Source organism: Lolium perenne, chromosome 1 (genome assembly GCF_019359855.2).
Source record: "Lolium perenne isolate Kyuss_39 chromosome 1, Kyuss_2.0, whole genome shotgun sequence".
Classification (NCBI taxonomy): domain Eukaryota; kingdom Viridiplantae; phylum Streptophyta; class Magnoliopsida; order Poales; family Poaceae; genus Lolium; species Lolium perenne.
This window is the reverse complement of record NC_067244.2, coordinates 269,464,182-269,468,223: the sequence shown is the minus strand read 5'-3', so window position 1 is coordinate 269,468,223 and position 4,042 is coordinate 269,464,182.

The window sequence follows — 4,042 nt, the reverse complement described above, 5'->3', positions numbered from 1 at the left end:
TTTATCAAGTAATATTTCCAATTTAGCTTCAATACTTGGAAATTTTTTCTCTATGGTTTCCAATTTTTTCATAACATCTTCAAGAGAGATTTCAGTTTTAACTTTATCAACAGGGGGTATTCCAAATAAGCTCTCAATAATGCAACTAGCTTCTAATGCAGGAGTACTTAGGAAGTCACCTTTTGCGAGACTATCAAGAACATATCTATTCCAGCTAGAGATACCAACATAAAAATTCCTGAGTAAAATAATGGTGGAGTGCTTCTTAGTGCATCTATTATGAGCATCGCTAATTCTATACCAAGCATCTCTCAAACATTCTCCCCCTCGTTGCTTAAACGTGCGAACTTCAACTTCAGGATTACTCATTTTAGTAGTAGTAAATAAAGCAAACTAGATAAAGTAAATGCAAGTAAACTAATTTTTTTGTGTTTTAGATATAGCAAACAAGATAGCAAATAAAGTAAAACTAGCAACTAATTTTTTTGTATTTTGATTTAGTGCAGCAAACAAAGTAGTAAATAAAACTAAGCAAGACAAAAACAAAGTAAAGAGATTGAGAAGTGGAGACTCCCCTTGCAGCGTGTCTTGATCTCCCCGGCAACGGCGCCAGAAAATCTATGCTTGATGGCGTGTATTTCACACGTTCGTTGGGCAACCCCAAGAGGAAGGTATGATGCGCACAGCAGCAAGTTTTCCCTCAGAAAGAAACCAAGGTTTATCGAACCAGGAGGAGCCAAGAAGCACGTTGAAGGTTGATGGCGGCGGGATGTAGTGCGGCGCAACACCAGGGATTCCGGCGCCAACGTGGAACCTGCACAACACAACCAAAGTACTTTGCCCCAACGAAACAGTGAGGTTGTCAATCTCACCGGCTTGCTGTAACAAAGAGTTAACCGTATTGTGTGGAAGATGATTGTTTGCAGAAAACAGTAGAACAAGTATTGCAGTAGATTGTATTTCAGTAAAGAGAATTGGACCGGGGTCCACAGTTCACTAGAGGTGTCTCTCCCATAAGATGAACAGCATGTTGGGTGAACAAATTACAGTTGGGCAATTGACAAATAAAGAGGGCATGACCATGCACATACATATTATGATGAGTATTGTGAGATTTAATTGGGCATTACGACAAAGTACATAGACCGTCATCCAACTGCATCTATGCCTAAAAATTCCACCTTCAGGTTATCATCCGAACCCCTTCCAGTATTAAGTTGCTAACAACAGACAATTGCATTAAGTATGCTGCGTAATGTAACTAGTGACTACATCCTTGAACATAGCACTAATGTTTTATCCCTAGTGGCAACAGCACAACACAACCTTAGAACTTTCTCATCCTTTGTCCCAGGTGTCAATGCAGGCATGAACCCACTATCGAGCATAAGTACTCCCTCTTGGAGTTACAAGCATCTACTTGGCCAGAGCATCTACTAGTAACGGAGAGCATGCAAGATCATAAACAACACATAGCATAACTTTGATAATCAACATAACAAGTATTCTCTATTCATCGGATCCCAACAAACGCAACATATAGAATTACAGATAGATGATCTTGATCATGTTAGGCAGCTCACAAGATCCGACAATGATAGCACAATGGGGAGAAGACAACCATCTAGCTACTGCTATGGACCCATAGTCCAGGGGTAGACTACTCACACATCACACCGGAGGCGACCATGGCGGCGTAGAGTCCTCCGGGAGATGATTCCCCTCTCCGGCAGGGTGCCGGAGGCGATCTCCTGGATCCCCCGAGATGGGATCGGCGGCGGCGGCGTCTCTGGAAGGTTTTCCGTATCGTGGTTCTCGGTACTGGGGGTTTCGTCACGGAGACTTTTTATAGGCGGAAGGGCAGGTCAAGAGGCGGCACGGGGGCCCCACACCACAGGGCCGCGCGGCCAAGGGGGGGGGCCGCGCCGCCCTATGGTGTGGCCCCTCCGTGGCCCCTCTTCGTCTCTCCTTCGGACTTCTGGAAGCTTCGTGAGAAAATAGGCCCCTGGGCTTTGATTTCGTCCAATTCCGAGAATATTTTCTTACTAGGATTTCTGAAACCAAAAACAGCAGAAAACAGCAACTGGCACTTCGGCATCTTGTTAATAGGTTAGTTCCAGAAAATGCACGAATATGACATAAAGTGTGCATAAAACATGTAGATAACATCAATAATGTGGCATGGAACATAAGAAATTATCGATACGTCGGAGACGTATCAAAGACCCATGCCTTCCGAAGGGCTCTAGGACCGCTGCTGAGACAACTTGATGCCGAGTATGACGTTCCTGCAGACCAGGTACCATTACTTATAAATTTCTTGCAATGGCTTATGGTGATTGTCTATAACCTGACTTCATCTCCTGGCAGCAACAAGATGGCCCAGATCCCACGCAAGCCGATGGCTCCCCCTTCGAATTCCTTCCTCCGGCCCCAGTGGTTCTCTTCTGCCAGAGCTCGCCACCCCTGAAGAAAGTCATAATGCAGAGTCAGCCGATTTCACCGAAATCGGCTCCCAAGAGTAAAGCATCTTCGGGGCCAGTTGCCCCCCGAGCCTCAACTCAGGCGAGGACGGCAGTGAGGAAGGTGGCTGCCAGAAAGACCCTGAAGCGCAAAGCTCCTGCCCAAGAAAGCTCGCACGTAAGTTGATTTGTGCCCTGTCCACATTTATCTGCTTTCCCAGTCTTTTGCAACATGCTTGTACTCTTTTCTACAGACTTCCACCGAAGAAAACTCCAGCGGGGCCGCAGAATCCAGCCAGAGGGATTCGAGCTCGGGCAACTCCGAGAGGTCCACCACCCAGAGCCAGACGGCCTCGCCAGCGCCGGCTTCTAAGAAAAGTTCGATTCCCAAGCCTCCTGCTCCCCAAGCCCCGACCAAATCGGGGTCACGCGTGAAGCGTCGATGCGTCAAAAGGGCTCGTAAAGACCCACGAGCTTCTCCATCAAGCCAGGAGGTCTCAAATGTATTTATCTCCCTGGTTTACACTTCATGCTAACCCATTGCCACTTGGATCGGCTAATTACTTCCTTTTGCAGACCAATGATACCTCTAGCGGAGACATCGAGGAGGTACTGATGCCGTCCGCCACGCTAGACCTAGCCACCTCGACGATCGTGGCTGACCAAGTGGCTAACCTAGCCAAGTCCACGGAAAAGCCGATTATCACAACATCGGCTGCTCCTCCTACCTTGGGAGAGGTACACCCCACTTCCTTAGCTCTATCACTTTCTTCGTTGTATGCTAACCCCACTTTGTTCATCTTGTCAGGGTTGTGATCTCTCAAGCTTGCTGACGTTCGATCCAGAATCCATCGAACCAACTACTTCCAAGGCAAGTGGAGAGCCCAGTCCTAGCACGGTCCATGGTCCACTCCAGCGTCTCAAGGATTTGCTCTCTTCCTCAATTGAGACCTGATACGTCCAATTTGCATCACTATTTTATATCATAATTTGCTGTTATTCATTGATATATTTCATATTGGGACACAATACTTATGTTATTTCATCTATTTTGCATGTTTCACCATTATTGGAGGATCAAGCACCGGAGCCAGGATTCTGCTGGAAAAAGCACTGTCAGAACGCAATATTTCGGAAGATCAACTGTGGGAGGAAATTATACCAAAAATCCTATTTTTCAAGATAACGGAGGAAGCCAGAAGGAGGGGCCAGGAGGACCCAGGGTGGGCCCACACCCTAGGGCGGCGCGGCCCATGCCCTGGCCGCGCCGCCATGTGGTCTGGGGGGCCCACGACCCCTTTCGCCTCCTTTTCTTCGCGAAACCCTTCGTCCCAAAGACCTAAGCCACAGAGGGTTCCTCACGAAGAGTTACAGCCGCCTCTGCGGGGCGGAGAACACCAGAGAGAAAAGAGCTCTCCGGCGGGCAGGAATCCGCCGGGGAAATTCCCTCCGGGAGGGGGAAATCGACGCCATCGTCACCGTCATCGAGCTGGACATCATCGCCATCACCATCATCATCATCTCCACCATCATCACCGCCATCTCCTCCGCAGCACCTCGTCACCGCCGTAGCAATTTGG